General features: G+C 39.7%; 1 protein-coding gene across 5 annotated transcripts in view; it reads left to right on the top strand.

Annotated features, from left to right (window-relative positions):
- The window catches only part of LOC108668242, a 39,772-nt gene that overhangs the window by 708 nt on the left and 22,507 nt on the right, over window positions 1-16,557 (top strand). The gene's annotated exons all lie outside the window — the stretch shown is intronic.

Here is a 16,557-nt window from a genome sequence, read left to right as displayed (position 1 = left end):
TTGTCGAAACTGGCATCAAAACTAAATATCTAAAACATCCTTCAAATATTCACAATGAACCGAGGAAATCAATTTTTCGACTTCGTGTTGTTACTTCTTTCTTGCTCATATTGCAAGATTTTATTACTAATATTTGAATTTCAGCTATTCACTTTTGTTCCGCTCAATTATTTTCCGTAGAGTATTCACCGACATCCAACGGCTCTCAATAAAATTTTCCTGAGGAACTTTCTCGCGGACGTTAAAATAATCATCGGTGTTGCTCTCGGTCAGCATTTTTGTCGCAGTTCTCCATGAAGCAACACAAAAGTTCAGACCACCTCAGCCCGCCTGGCTTTCTCTTGTCTCTACAAACACGGCCACTGCGATTCAACCACAGCGCGCTAGTTGTGATGGTGTGGTGTGGTGGTTGTTTTGGTGATGGTGTGGTGAAGTGCTCTGGATGTTTGTGGCGCGTTGTTGTCTGCGTGGGGACCTCATTGAAGTATACAAATATACTCATGGCTTATACAAGGTCCCAGAAGGATTACTAGAATTTGAAACAAGAACCAACACCAGGGGCCACGGCTATAAACTAAAAAAACAGCGTAATGCCTAGCAAATTACGGAGCAGGCAATAAGTCCAGCAGCTATCTCAATCAATCGTCAGTTATGGAAAGATCGGGTTCCAAAGGCCGGATCCCTTGTGAATCAAGTCACGAAAAGTTCAAGAATCGGCAACAGGCCATGGGCCTATGTCTTCAACGCCGACACTTCTATTCTATTCTATTACTGAGCTTGCACATTGTGAGTGACTTCATTGCACCCTGAATAATGATCTACGTTATTCAGGGGTTCATCGCTCTCTTCTGCGAACCGAATTTGCCTCTCATCCAAATTGACCCTAATGGCATTGTTTTGAGGCTTTTCCGCAACATGTTTACAGTCGGACCGCTACAGCAACTCAAGTATATTCGATATTGTAAAATAAAGCAGAGCTCAATGCATATATCAAGCGATTCAATGGGAGCCTGTATTGCTTACTTTCTGCTAGACACAATCAATAATTTTTGTCCTAATAATTGTATATTACGAATGATGATTTCATCTTCTCTATTAATCACTCGAACTCGTTTTTTGTAGTTCTATAATTGACTTTATTTTACATACAAAGCGGAGACCAATCTTTCAATGGAAGAGAACGTCCAATGTATTCAAGAAATTCTGTGAACTCTGTGTTCTCTCTACGTTACAGATGTGATGTCACGCCTCCTCCGTGACGCGTTACTACAGCTCGTATCCATGATACAGATGTGATGTCACCCCTCCTCCGTGACGCGTTACTACAGCTCGTATCCATGATACAGATGTGATGTCACCCTTGCTCGTTGACGTGACCGTGTCGTGCTCTCCCTGAATTGCAATGTGATGGAAAGTTTACCTCGAGGCCGCATGCATTGATATCTCCTCACGCTAGGCTGTCGCTAAAACTCGCTATGTAGTGAAAGGACGCAATCTATTACAAAGCTTCGATGCTGACTATATCTTGATGCTGTCACGGCTAGTTTTAAAAAATGAAAACAGGAGTTTGGAAAATTTATTTGAATATTTTTTGGGGGGGCGGGGGGGTTTGGTAACCTATTTAAGTCATTTTAATCACGTTAAATAGAAGAAAATTCTTACAGTTTCTATTCATTAAATCGAACGACTTCTATTAGAAATTCGAAACATCTATTCGAAAAGTTTTCGAAAATATATACATTGAATATGAAGAAAAGAGGACAATGAACCAACTTTTTATAACAGTTTTCTAATCCATAATAGAACTCTTAATGAGCTATTTTCATGTATCACTTCACCTGCAGCGCGATCACTCTCGGTGATTGTAATTCTACACAGAGTCAACAGATTGCCAAGGAGTTCAATGAGAGTCCATATGGCGGTTGCCCTGGAGAGACCCGCAGCTCATAACTGTAATGCAAGAGTTCGAGTTACGGTGAAGTTGAGTTTTTACACAATTCATATCGATGAAGGAGATGGCGATAGAGTGATAGGAAAGCCGTATTTATGTTGATGCATCAATTGTGATGCACAAGCTAATGAAAGAGACACTGACACCGAAGATGTTCGTGGAGGTGCACTTGCCCTTCGAACGCTGACTATGACATGAAGCTCGCGTGTTGACATCAGGATCTTAGTTTTTGCCATGAGGATCTTAGTTAGCTGCAACCATTGAACCGGTTCAATATCTGCTATTTACTACAAGTGTATCATCAGCGAATTAAAAAAATATCCATTCAAAAATCATAAAATTTCAGAGTATTTGTGTTTTCAGAGCGTAATTTTCACATTGATCAACAAATATTATGTTTGACTTCATTGTTCGGCGATCTACATACAATTCTGCACTTTTAACCAACGAACCTTGCGATGATTCGATATTGGCGCAGTTCAACATTTGTTCACAAACTGCCAAAAAAGTAACATTTTCATTATACTTTCGAATTTATTAATTTCCCAGTGGTTCAATTTGAATAAACCTTCATGCTCAGTTAACAAGCTTACTATTCACTATACATCTCGTAATGTTGTTCCCTATCTTCAAATACTCAACAAGTTGATTTATTATTATTATGAATTATAGTAAACAAAGTTCATCCGCCTACATCTTGGGCTGCTCGGCTCGACCCCAAGCCGTCCTAAATTAATTCGCAAGCCGCTGCCAGGCCCCTGACCTGCTTTTCAAATTCCTTTATGCTACGCGCAGCTCGCGTGGATTTCTCTTCTACCGGAAAATATGCACAAGATTTTTTAGTCTAAAGAGAAGGCCGAATCTGGTCATTCACTGAAGATTGGTTCTTTTGGAACAATCAAAACTGTGACACTGATCATGCAGGTTTTTTACATGACCTCTCGAAATTCAAACCGGAATTCGCGGCCTGCCTCTAAATCCCGGTTGTTTTCGAGCCGTGTACGAGTTTTGGCACGTAATGTTAGTGTTGCGATTTTTATTTAAATCCGGCGCTTGTATGACGATGTGACTTAAACATTGCTTGATATTTCACGGGCTGAAAGACCAAATGACTTCTACTTTGTAATGTCAGTAATGGCTTGATCGAATGCTGCATAACAGCGGGAAAATATATACGCACTCATCACTCTTAGTATACATGTGCACGCCACTTCTTGTGCATTGCATGGCTTCAACTAAAGTAGAAACCTAAATTTAATACATTTAAATTTAAATCATCCATTATATCCAATATCCGGAATCACTAAACTGCTTTAGGTTTCCTGGTCAGCTCTTGTGGCTGCTATGTGGCAATCCGACATTCATAGAGCAACGGCGCGGCGTCCGTATATTGGGGCCGCGGGGTCGACGCGCAACAGACAAACCCGTTACCTGCACGCTCTGTCCAGGGGGTGCGTTCGCACGCTGCTGGTGCTGCTGCTAGTGGTGCTGCTGCTGGTGCTGCTGCTGGGGCGGCTGCGGCTGGTGCTGGTGCTGCTAGTGCTGCTGCGGCTGGTGCTGCTGCTGCTAGTGCTGCTGCTACTGCTAGTGCTGCTGCTGGTGCTGGTGGTGGTGGTAGTGGTGCTGTTGCTGTTGGTGCTGCTGCTACTGGTGGTGCTACTGCTGCTGGTGCTGCCGCGGCTGGTGCTGCTGCTGCTAGTGCTGCTGCTACTGCTAGTGCTGCTGCTGCTGGTGCTGGTGGTGGTGGTAGTGGTGCTGTTGCTGCTGGTGCTGCTGCTGCTGGTGGTGCTACTGCTGCTGGTGCTGCTGCTGCTGGTGTTGCTGGTGCTGTTGCTGGTGCTGCTACTGCTGGTGGTGCTGCGGCTACTGCTACTGATGTTGCTGGTGCTGTTGCTGGTCGTACTGGGGCTGCTGCTATTGTTGCAGCTGTTCTCGTAACTGCTGCTGTCACTACCATGCCGCTACCACGTCTACATGACTGCAGGTTCTGAGGAGATCCTTTACGTAGAAGTAAATAACTCCCTCAACTGTGACGCCATACTTTACTTTACAGTGTCCAGAGTTTTAGAAAAGCTGAATTTATGAGAGAATGAATTGCATAACGGGAAATGTGCAGCATCTCTGTCGAGTATATAAACGTACAAATAAATAATATTCGAACGTCGTGACGTCAGATAAACTTGTAGCACCGACTCACCAAACCTCAGAAGGTATCAATTAAACTCTGTATCTGTGTCACCTTAATGACTAGCGATTGATCACCAATCTTCATGACTTGCTTGCTTGCTGAATCGGTTCCGTTAATTCAAGCTGGTGCGATGTCATGAAGATTATTATGATATGTGTGGTAAGCTTATTACCAATGTTCGTCCGCTGTGCTCCAGATGCTCAATGTTCTGTTGCTGTTCTTAGCTGTAGAAACGTTCTCTCCTAACGTGGAGCAAAGAAGTATTTAAATGTTGCTCATAAATTGAGGAGGTAATATATTTTTCATTGCTTCGTTATCATACACTGCGTCCTAAATTAATTCGCAATTGACATTTTCATCATTAAAAATAAGAATCTGTTCTCCCATAATTTCCTTCAGTTTGAAGTTTCAACACTTTTCTCCGCAGTCTCTATCAAAAGAAACGAGACCTGCGCAGTACACACAGCAACATTTGACCGATTTCTCTAGGCTGACTATCTCTCCTGTCCCAAATTATTATGCAATTTTAGAATAATTTTCGTCATTCTGTGTTTGAAAGGCTATTTCATCATGCTCAAGAAATCAGTAAATTTGTCACAATTTGCAAAATGTAATTCATTGGAAATAAATGCAGAAATTGCAGAAAGAAGAAAGTGAAGGTGAGTTGATCCTTATTCTCATATTTGATGCTTGAAAGGCTAACCATACTGTCGCTGCATGGTCGTTCCAGCTGTTGATATTGATGCTATATTGTTGATACGCCTATATACTTTCTCTTAGAGCTTGCAGCGCGCAGGCACCGTCTGGCTTAATCCACACTCCCTTCAATAAATGTACTTTATGCCATTACTTATCATAAATGCCGACTTATTTTTTCGCGGTTATCTGGCATATGTTTGCAAAGTAAATTTTTTCAATCGACATTCCAACTCAAAACAGAGTCTACGGTGATTGAATTTCGACCCCGTTCGTATAAAATTTGTTTTACACTCTCGCTTTTCACACAAAGTTGTGCGTTATCCTTTATCTTGAACAGTTCCAGTCGTCCGGTGGCCTTGAAATATCCCGACGCCCCGCCCGCCTGCTGGTTGTCCGCGACCCTGGACACACTTTCTCCCGGATCTGCACCCATGGAATGCCCTCGGAGTCTTATTTATAAATTGATGACTAAACACTACTCAAATAAAGCTTCCCCCTTATTGATTGACCGATCACCTACACCTGCTGAATGAAAATAATAAAACGTGTTTACGAAATGACCCATACATTATTGTAGTACCCAATGACGATAGTTTTCTTGGCGGTAGAAAATACAGTCGTGTCTGGAGAAACGAAGTGTTGGTGTATGGCCGAGTTGAGAAGTTTTTTCGGTCCTAACGAAATTGCAAAGTTTAAAGCTCATGAATCGAAACGTGTTCGGTTACGCGTCACGCAGCATAATGCGTCGGAAGTTAATTTTTAATTATCGTGACTGCATACTCATCAAATGTAAGTAAGCAGTCACTGGTTATAGTATAGAATAATATAAAATTCGAAATATAATAGTCAGCGTTGAAGATTAGGCTTGGTCTGGCCTATAGCTGTCACCAATTCCAGACAGTGCAGAATTTCAACAGCTAGCTGCGGTTTCGAACCCAGCTCTTGCTCCAATCTTGTTGTGTTTAGCCACCCAGACACCTCGTTGATTTGGAATAGAATTTTCAGAGCTTACTTGTTGGCTATAACCACATGCTGGCTGTTTTTCTGAATTTTGATTCTCTTTAATGCATTAACACTCTTCCATTGTGGTTGCTGCTAAAGCATTGTGATATGCGTACTTGGCTTGCATCACTCAACGTTTCGAGAATTTGGCTGCGCCCGTATAGTCAGTTTGGCTGCGCCCCGAGATAGGCGGCCGAGGGTGTGAGCGGAATGGTCTTCAGAGGCCACCTAATGTTGGTTTTGGTGTTTAATGTTAATGTGTATGTTTTTCCCGTTTTAGGTGGCTTTAAAAATGATTATGTAATTTAAAGGAGTTTCTCAAATAATTTTCGAATCTTCCGACGTCGAGAAATGAGTTTATTTCCGCTAACGCATTGACCAAATTTATATACGACGAAGAAGGACTGCATCAATATAAATGAATCGATTGCTGATATTTAGCAAAAGTAATCCCAATCATTGATTGGGGAAAGGCAGAAACTCTACTTAATTTTTTAATAAACTAGTATTTTAGAAGTTAGTAACATGAAAGCTTTTCGCTAATAAAGACAGAAGCAATATGAGCACAATTATTAAAACAGATGAAATTTTATGACTACACCAACGCAAATCGGTCGATATCCATAATTCTCAGCGATTATTTATATTCAAATGTGAGGATGCGCAAGGCTGCACATTTCGGTTTCATACATCCAGAAAAATCTTTTTGTGAAGTAAAAATGTATTGAAAAATATTTTCTAATTTTAACGTTTATTTTTTTGTGTCTACCGAATGCTTTAAAGAACTTGTTAGAGCAGTTCGTAGGTTTAAATAGACAATTATTTAATTATGGTAGTTACCCAGTAACGAAAAAATAAACTTCAAATGTCCAGGGTTGGTTTGTCGTCCTGGATGCTAGACTTCTCATTGTAGTTGGCTTGTAATATCTTAATCAGGTTTCATTTGTCGCTGCCACGGACATCTGACGCTCCGAGTATGAACGCGTTCAAGAATAGGCTAGATAAAGCCATGCAGGAGCATATGTTTAGTCTTGAAATGCCTAGCACCACGCGAATTCACGTGTAACCAACTCTACGCGAGACGATCGAAGGCGTTGCAAAAATCTATCCTCAGATCGAGAGCGGCAAAGTGAGCTCGTGCTCCAACTCTCGGTAGATGAGGAGAGAATGACCATCGATTCTTATTGAAAAAATATCACAACAAAGGGTATCCACGGTGATAAATTTTTCATTGGTTAGCAATCATTAGAATCACTTACAATATTGCGAGCTACAGTATATGCGAATTAGACTCGTCAATTTATCAGGGGCATTCAGTTCATTAAAATTTACATTTCACATTTCTCCGGCAGAGAATTGTACATTTATTTAGTCCTTCAATTCGTTTCTAATTTTATTTTAATCGATCGAACATAATCGTTCTAATTTTTAATTTTTAAGTATCACTGAGAAGTTGAGAAAGCCACTTTCAGGGGATATTGTTACTTGCATTACAATGATTTCATGTCATCATCGTTATTTCGCTTTCAATTTACGGGTTTAGTAAAAATGCATTTTGATCGGAAATGAGAGAAGTCTTGAGACATCTCATATAAACGATACCTACTCTGAACACCAATTGAATAAAGAAATACATCTATCGTAGCCTAATAATTACAACGAGCAATTAAACGCTTTCATCTTGTGAAAGCTGTCAACAGCATTGTGTGGTGCTTGTATAAGAAGCTGGGAAAGAAATCAGCTTACGCGTCTAATATCTAATCGTATTTTATTTCTAGAAAAGAAACACATATGTCGAGAACTTTACCTTTACTTTACTTTACTTCACTTTACAAATCAAGCAATCGAGATGAAGGTTAACAAAAATCATATTCGAGATCCGTGACAATGAAAATAATTGCTTTGACATCAGAGTTATTTATGTGAATAGCCTATAAAGACATGGCCAAATGGTTTCCTGTTAGTAAATCACAGAATCTGTCGTATCGTAAATCATTTTTTCTTAATTACTTTCAAAACACCAACTAATTTGTAACTCAAAATTTAATTACCTTCACTTGTGACTTACATCGACCGCGCAGGCGGTTTACGCGAGTAAGCTAATAAAACTCTTACGAGTAGAGTGAAGGCATTGCGTTATGAAACTGTTACCGCATCCTGTTCGAGCATTCATTTCCCAGCGACCCTAAAACGTGGAGTCCCTGAGATGTTCTCTGGCGCTGCCATCTCGTCAGCCGCACTTTCACCCGCCGCCGGAAACGTTCTTTATTATAGTGGCGGGAACGCAGTAGGCGGATGCTGCAGATATGCCGTCGATGCTAAAGTGATTAATGATTTACGAATAATTTATTCATTAACCAACTATCTCTTTTTCTCCTGTTATTTATTGATTGAGGCACAATAAGTCAGTATTATTAAATGTACAATATTGAAATATAATGTGCCGAGAACCATAGACTCGCCGCTCTGGCGGCGTCTAGACCTGTCGTACTAGTTAGAATTCATCCATCTCAGACAAATCTTATACAGATGACCTATAATCTTGTCCGTAGTCTCTCCATTTTTTTTCGTTAAAGACCCATCAAAAGCAACGTAAGTTACGATTAAATGCTAGGCCTTTTGAATCATGCACTTTATGTTCAGTATATTCCTAAATATTTCAATTTGTTTTATATTCGTGATTTGTCATCTTGTCAAAAATTTTTAAAACAAGTTAATTTTCGTCACTGTATTTCTTTTCTCTGTTCTGTGGGCAGGTCCACGGAAGAATTGTGTAAATTCCGCAACAATATCACCTGTTGTCCTAATTTAAATATCCTCTACAATGTCTGGGCATTGACATATGATGATATGAATTATTATCATTAAATTGATGCAAAGTTCAGCGGCAAAGCGAAAATTACTGAAAATATGCTTCCTAATAATAACGCGTTAAAATTTCGATCAAATATTAATACCTTGATAATGAGGCATCCAATTACGACTTTGTGGTGTCGCACGCATCAAAATGGGAAGAAGTTAATAAGGAAAATTCGGCCGCTAATTTTCCGAGTGAATTTATTGTTGTTCAGCAATTTATTATTTATATACGCCATCAGCAGTGGAGAACGAAAAAGAAAAAAAGAGCAGAAAAGTGGCGTATAGTGAAGGCGCTTGTGATGTATTGGTGTATAGTGGCGTATAGTGAAGGCGCTTGTGATGTATTGGTGTATAGTGGCGTATAGTGAAGGCGCTTGTGATGTATTGGAGCGCCGGTGCATGGCAGCGTTCACGTGCATCGACCGTCACGCTAAGTGGACGCAACAGTAACGTCGAGGTGGTGGTGGTAGTGGTGGTGATGGTGTTGATGAGGGTGATATAGGTGGTGGTGGAAATGATGCTGGTGGTGGTAGTGCTGATGAAGACTGCAATTGGCGCGACGCTATTCTTGTTTATAATTAGTGTATACCAGAAGCATCACGATGAGATGACGTAGGCTTTGAATGCGTTTGTTCAAGATGACGGCCGAGAGAAGAAGCTATAGGCAACAGAAGTTATCTGGTTATACCACAGTGCCATGATGCTGGTGGTATGGAAGATTTACGTTCCATCCTCGTCAAGTAGTGCAAACGGTGATGAAATTTATCCGATCAATCCTCAGCAAATGGTTGAAGTGGTGGTAGGATGGATCTAGTCGGTGCAGTGCTATACACAACCGGGGCTGCTTACTAACCGTGACGTAGTTGAACATCGCAGATGCAGGAGAGATAACTTCTCCAGCTGTAGTTTCAGCTATCGGATGAACTCTCATTTGTGCCTACAGCACAGCGAGAAGCGATCGGCACCGTGCATGATCACCGCGTATTATCGAAGTTACGGTATTTGGTATAATCACACCGTGTATAATCAAAGTTATAATCAAAGTTATTTGATTATAATCAAATCAATGTGTATAATCACAGTTATTTGATTATACATTTGACTGAAGCAACAAAACAATTATGGAAAAAAACGATAGACGTCTTGTGGAAATTTCAAATTACGAGATGTCTGAATGCCGCGGGTCGCCTGCCGAAGACCACCACTGCCCTGGATGTAATGGACCATCATGATTCCTGCCATCCGGTACGTAGCCTTCAACACTTCTGGACAATCATATCTAGGCCGTGCGTCGAACCAGCCCTCGGTCGAACGGCCACTCGTCGAAGGACGATAAATTTTGGAACAGAACTATGCTATCTCAAACCTAACCTAAGATGCGGTGAACGTAAAAGTACGTAATTTAACGATGCCCGGAAGTTATATTCGATCCGCGGCCTGGTGGTGCACGGCAGGTTTTATGCAAGGCCGGAGGAGGACAAAGCCGAGTGGTTCACGGCTGATTGGTGGATGTCCAGAGAGATCCAAGGCGTTTGATTCAGGGCTTATTTGTGCACGGTTGCGCTCCCAATGCCTCGATGTAAATAAAATATCGCCTAGCGTTGAAACTGTCTTCACACAACGCAAAGGATTTTACAAGAAGACTATTATTTACTAAATTATCTTTTGTAACTTCAATTTCAGGAAATTGTAGAAATAATTTTCCTCATATCGTTCGATGGAACCCGTTTAAGTTGCTCTCACCTTTAATTATTTCACCATGTCATTGCCTCAACATGCCAGCATGCAACGCCTATAGAGACTGCAGCTCGACGGCAATTTTTTGTTGATCTAAAGCGCCGCGGTTCCGTGACTCTCTTCTCCCTGAAGCGTGGAGGCGCAACGGAACTCGGGGTTTCAACGGCACTGTCAGGCTGGTGCGTTTGTGTTCGTAGATCCGCTGGTGACTCTAGCCAAACTTTCAGAGCAACATCGTGCCGATATCAATGATGAGAATCATAATATGGTCCATGAATTTCCGTCGCACACTTGCCGGTTGACGATGATTTGCTGATATCGATCGATTGAGTAACTCGTAAGTCAAGAAAATGTATTTGGGATGTTGTTCGGCTTTCGTGATACAAAATGGACATGCATTCCATCGATTTACCTCATGTGTCTCCAACTTTCTCTGCACAAGTAAAAAAAACATTTTACTTGTATTTCAAGTGTCCTATCAGTATTTCGACACATTTTGTCCGCAAAATTCAAGTTATATCTTACCGGTAGCGTTTCTTTACGCCGTTTGGAGTAAAAAGGCGTAATTTCTATTCATTTCAAATATACTATCTGCATTTCGTCCTACTTTATCCACAAAATTCAAGTTTTGTCGTTCGTTCTCGTTTCTTTACGCCGTTTGAAGCCAAAATTCGAACTTTCTCCGTGTCTAAGTAGGAGCTCCCTGGCGACATCTGGTGTATAGGTTATCGCGTCGAACTGCAAGACAATACTAAGGAAAGCTTAAAGTGACAGGCTTTTCTTTGTCAGGTAATCGCTGCAAACGAGACTGTGTATCTGTGCTCCTGTATCATACAGGATAATTATCTGGTATGTATTATGTTGGCGGTTCTTCCGGAATTGTTTTCGAGAGAGCGTGTGTGTTGTGATAGAAGGAGAGGAAGCTCGACGTGCAGCGTCTGTTTGTTGTGGCTTCAGTTTCACTTCTCTAATCGGTGTTTCCTGTGGTAAAATCCAAACGAGCTTACCTACCAGGGAAAACTTGTGTGTTTCTGTAAAATATTTGTTTGTGTCTTTAAACTTTAAAGGCATTGTTTTTTACCAGATTTTTTTTATAATGTAATTGTTTCAAGTAATGCTGCATCAGTACGAAGTGTGCGTCTAATGATTTTTAATTATTATAAGTGAAAATAGCAATTTAATTTATTTGGTTTCATTTGACTTTCAATTTTAATAAGAATTTTTCTTAGGATTTTAATCGTGAAGCTTATTAGATTACATTTTTGTGTTGGTATAGTATGTAAATCTATTCCATTAGCCTGTAAATTTATGACTGTAATGCGGACTAATTAACGCTAATGCAGTCAATTTCTTGTAAGGACCATCGATCCTACGGCATGCAGTCTGTCATTGCGTTGTGTAGATGATCAAGACTTCTTTATATCGGCACGTACCTATAAATGAACATGTCGACCAAATAGTTCAAATATTAATAAAAAATAAATAATCCCATTCTACATAAAAATGCGATTTGCCTCCTATTGAACGCGTCGATGGCTATGGGACGGATAACCGTATGCTAGTTTTGTAAATCGGTCATTCTTTTGAAATTTAAAACTTTTCAATTGTCTCAACGTGTTAAAAATTATTCCAAACGTAGCAGCATCATCTAAATCTTTATTCTAATTGCATGCAATGATCAAATTATTCTCCAATAATTGATTTTATGACTACAGATCTATTTTCTCAGTCAACTACTTCAGTAACAATTTTAGCTCACTTAAATAATTATTTGTTCTAGAACAGAGAAATTCTTTGATCACACTAGAGCTGGGAAGTAGCCGCTATCATTCATCGGTAAATTAATGTTATCAGAAAGCTTCGTCACCACTCAGCTGTTGACTTCAGTGCCATTGACCTGCGATCGAAAATCGAATTATAGAATGTCTATTATTTCATTGAATAAAATCATTGTTATTTGAAAAGTCCAGGCCTGAACCTTCGTAACGAAAAACGTTACTTTTTTGAGTTCGACAGTATTTCTTTGAGTCGAAAAACAAACTTATAATATGGTAGCACGATCTGATCATTTAGTAAAAACCAGCACTCCTATTTTTCGATACACAATTACTTACTAGTTAAAAATAGCATTAAACTCAAGAGTGATATCAAGACTTGAATTTATTCATACGTAGTCTGCAGTAAAAAGCGACGTTTCTAACTGTCCCACATTTCAACCTCGACAATGCGATCAAGTCTGAGGTATTATTATGCAAGAGTTCACAGGGTCATGTTCACTCCCAAGGCGCTTGTGTGATCCTGAGCCACTTAACGATGGCATTATCTTACTGCTGCGGTGATCACCAAAGTTGACAATAGCGGCGCAGTGACGCTCTTTACGAAGGATGTCTCTGTAGCGCGTCTCTGACGATCTCAATGTGGCTTAAGTTCGCACGCTTCCCATTTTTACGTCGTGTTTTTTCACAGACGTAATTGCGTGATGGTAACCGTGTATGAGCCGCTACGTGATCTGATAACCGCGCCTTTCCCAGCACCGAAGAACGTGACCGACAAAAATTCGTTAACCGTACCGTATTCTGTCGTTTTTTTCGAAGCCGAACTAGAAAGTTTGTATCTACGAAGATAAGGAGAATTTTTTTCATTTATGATTCGCATTTTCCTGTAGTTACTATGGCTAGCTACACACAGAAATATCTTGTGCCTCGTATTCAATACGTCAGCGCATTGTTTATCTAATCACCTTGGTTCTCATGGTTTGATCCCGTAACCATTGCATAATGTTTCCTGTCACGGTCATCCAAGTAACTGTGAGGTGCAAGACTGACGTCAAATCCAAGTCTGATTTTAAAATCAATGATTTCACCGGACGTTGGAGGATAATATCATCCATGTAGCTTTCCTTTAACAGTGGGGAGCGAGAAAGGACTATATTATGTTTATTGATGTATGTAGGTATTACAGTTTTTGATACAAAATTAAAGGTTACATAAAAGAAATACCTAGTTCATTTTAAAATAAATGCTAATATTTTTGTTCAATGGTTCGTCTCTTTTACTTTACGCAACATCTGCATCATTTGAAACGAACTAGATTCTATATCTAAAAATTCATCCCGAAGTTCATCTGCTGAGGTGAAAAATGGACAAAAATTGCGACTTTCTTAGCCAATTGCTAACTTTCTTTCCTCAAGCGGCGCCAAAATAGCTCCCAACACACTAAATGTTCGTTACATTCGCACCCAATACTTATCAGGTTGATTACTCATCGCGGTTGATTACACACTTCCACTTTAAATGCTCCCCAATCGCAACGCCTCATTTCATCTACTGCTTTTAATCAAAAAATTTTCATGCAATTCGGCTACCTAAACGATGAATGAATGAGTGAACGCTTTTTGGCACACTATTAATTACTAAATTTGGTCAATCATAACTCGTGTGCCAATGTTATCGAAGTTTTAAACTCAGGCTTGGAATTTGGAACTATTCGTTTTCCCCTAATTTCTGTCTTAAATGCACTTCGTTTATTATAAATTTGAGGCAATTAATTTATTTTCAACGGTAGGAAGTTCTAATAAATGAACAACAATACTTCACCCAGTACGACCGTACTTCACACAGTAAAATTGAAGTCTTTGCGTTTTTTAGTACGTCGATAATTATTTTGCGACTTTTAACAACGTACCAATTTAAAATTCAAATGTCCATTTTTGATCCGAAATTTTCCTCTCACTCTAATGTTTTCCAAGCTGATCAAGAGCAAATACTTTTAAGCCATCGTTCAAAGGACTGGCTGTAGGGTTCGAGCCTCAAGGGACAATTGTGACGAGAGAGACTACGCATGCTATGTAGGAAGGGTATCATCTGCAGAGTTCATCTACCTCAGCCTCCCCGCTCCCCATGAATGATGAAGGGGCCGCGAGCCTCTCGTGTCAGAGTCCTTTCACGATTACAAGAAAAATGATCCCGACGCACTTTGCTCCGAATCTCGTGGCAAGCTAATGTAAGGGTTTGGAAACTCAATTGTATGCTGCTTTAAGTTTTTCTATAAAAAATTGAAGCTTGTGGGCATTTCAATATCGTGCGCGTATAAAATTTGTGTACAACAATTCCAGTTTAGGTCAGGATCGAGGTTATGCCGTGCGTACGTCCCATTACAAACTCCATCAATGTCCGTCAAAAGTCTACGTACGGAGATGCGTCTTCATGTCTCAGTCTTGATTTCAGATAGCTATAATATTTCTTTCTGCAATTGCTGTATTTCATTAATTTTCATGAGTAGATGTGCAGCGGCAACGATTTCTTTACAAGTTGATTCAAATATTTGATTCATGCTTAAATGTACATAGCGATATTGATTAACGAATATTTGTGAACAAAATTAGAGATTTATTTCTTGAATTGTTGCAACAATTCTACGAGTGGATGAGGAACACACTAGTTACTATAACTTCTGTACTCGAGCGACATTTTTTCATGCTGAAACTTAGAAAACGTTGTTCAAAAATTCTTCTCTCATTAAAAGTGTCTTCCTTATTTTTCGCAAGTTTTGTTTGAAATAAAAAATTATTGCAAGAGAAATATGGTATTACTTGAACAGAATTCTTGCCATGTTTTGTGTTCGTGCAAAACGTCGAGGTATGTCAGCCCTGAATAAAGATTGCGAGGGCACAACCTAATGATAAGCTCCTAATATCTTACAGGAAATGATGTTTTTTAGCCACTGAATCAACCAGGAAAGAAAGGACTCCACTTGTTCTAAAATTCAATCCTTGCAGGCTTTGTCTTATTAGGAATTCAGACAGAATTAAGTAGAACGGATGTCGGAGCCCCTACAAGAAGAACAATTTAGGCTTTCTTTTCCAATTTTTAGGCCAAGCTTGCGCCGAAGTTATGGTTTGCGAGGAAATAGAAAACGCTGTGGTAACCTGTCGTGCGCTGGAAATACAATTATTTAATTGAATGAATAATTTTTCGTAACATAGATAAATTACACGATGAAATCGAAATTTAATGTAGTTAGACACTCAGACACAACTTCTTTATAAGTGTCCTGTAATTTTTATTGATGACCAAATCCCTACCTAAAGAAGTAACACAAGTAAGTAAACAAGTTGACGTTATCAGTTATTACGGGAAAACAAAAATTCGCTGTCGATTAGGAAATGAGCAGATTTGAAACAAAATCTGCGATTGAAATGCAAACAAATCAACTTTAAACAAAAATTTTGCTCAAAGCGGAAAGTTGATTATTTTATTTGGGTTCACCGCAGTGACCGCTTATTGCTTTGTACGAGTATTGCTAAATCAATTTTTATAAATATGCGTCTCATTTCTTGTAGATGTTTTTGAATTACGCTAAATACTCAACGCAATTATTTGCTGCGTGACACATGGACTACACATAACACACGGACTACACAGAACACATGGACACACGGACTACACAGAACACATGGACACATGGACTACTCAGAACACTTACACAGTGTACACAGTGAGAGTTGACACAGTTTTCAGGCAATGTTGTTGAGGCGTCAGCGCACGCGCATGGCAGCTGTTGCAGTCGTCTATGATACAGCAATTATGTTAGGTTTTAACACCTCGACTTAAGACATGTGTGTGATGAGCACAGTTTTATATCTACTGTGCTTCAATTTTCAACCGAACTTGTACAAACTAATGATTGAATGATGCCCCAGCTGATTGTGAACTTCATTCAACGAATCAATTAAGTGTGATCGTGCGGGAAGGGTGCCTATGGTTAACATGTCGGGTATCCTCACTCTTTTAGCTTTAGAGAAAATTGAGAAGAGTCAGTAGAGATGAAACTGAACATTACTAAAATTAAAAGATGCGGTATTTAGGAGAACGAAATCAGGAAATTACTACAAATGCTCTGCTCGAAAAAGACTCGAGCGTTAACCAGCGTCGTGGCACATTATGACATCATGCTAGTGAGATACATTTTCGCCAATACCCACAGTCGTCAAACGTCTTCATAGTGATTTCATTTCCTTTAAAACAAATTACGCTTAATTTAAGAATGCTGAAGACTTTTAACAGAGTTTTTTGCCTTTATAATGTGATTTTTTATTACCCACCACATTTGTATCGGTTAA

The sequence above is a fragment of the Hyalella azteca genome, unplaced genomic scaffold (assembly GCF_000764305.2).
Source record: "Hyalella azteca isolate HAZT.00-mixed unplaced genomic scaffold, Hazt_2.0.2 contig5104, whole genome shotgun sequence".
NCBI classification, from domain to species: Eukaryota; Metazoa; Arthropoda; class Malacostraca; order Amphipoda; family Hyalellidae; genus Hyalella; species Hyalella azteca.
The sequence above is the reverse complement of the archived record's forward strand: the minus strand, read 5'-3'. Positions and strand labels throughout refer to the sequence as shown.